The sequence below is a fragment of the Sinocyclocheilus grahami genome, unplaced genomic scaffold, assembly GCF_001515645.1.
Source record: "Sinocyclocheilus grahami isolate Dianchi unplaced genomic scaffold, SAMN03320097.WGS_v1.1 scaffold1782.1, whole genome shotgun sequence".
In the NCBI taxonomy this organism is placed as follows: Eukaryota; Metazoa; Chordata; class Actinopteri; order Cypriniformes; family Cyprinidae; genus Sinocyclocheilus; species Sinocyclocheilus grahami.
This window is the reverse complement of record NW_015506961.1, coordinates 216,843-217,526: the sequence shown is the minus strand read 5'-3', so window position 1 is coordinate 217,526 and position 684 is coordinate 216,843.

The window sequence follows — 684 nt, the reverse complement described above, 5'->3', positions numbered from 1 at the left end:
AGACTAGACCAGATCAGACTAGACCAGACCTGATCAGATCAGACCGGACTAGATCAGACTCACAGATGATCTCCACATCAGAGTCTCAGACATTTACCTAAAGTTTTCAATCATTTCATCAACAGTCATGTGTGCAGGATTGTTAACGGTCACATGACACACAGCTAAAGTGAGCCAACATTTCATTTATTTAGTTTGTTAAAGGGTTTGTTCTCTGCTGAACACAGAAGAGATTCTGAAGGATGTTTGGAAGGAAACCGTTTCTGCTCTCCATTCACTTCCACAGTATTCTTGTCCAAACTACAGAAGTCAACGGCTAGCAGCAACCGTTCACCAACATTCTTCAAAATCTCTTCTTTTGTGTTCAACAGAATAAAGAACCTCGTGACATCAGAGAGAATCAATTACAGAATTAGAAATTCATTTAATTTTTATTTGTTTTCATTGTATATAGGGCAGCATCACTGCGCCAAAAATACACATCACTATTATCTTGTCATATTTTAAATATAATTATATTTTTATTCCAATAGTTTACATTTTTATTATCAATGATAACCGTTATTAGTAGGCCTATTACTAACAGTTTTTTCCTCTAAATATAAAACATGAAGACAGAACGGTATTACCGTTATTATACAATTATAACTAGTGCTGTTTTGTTTACATAATGTGTGTGTGTGT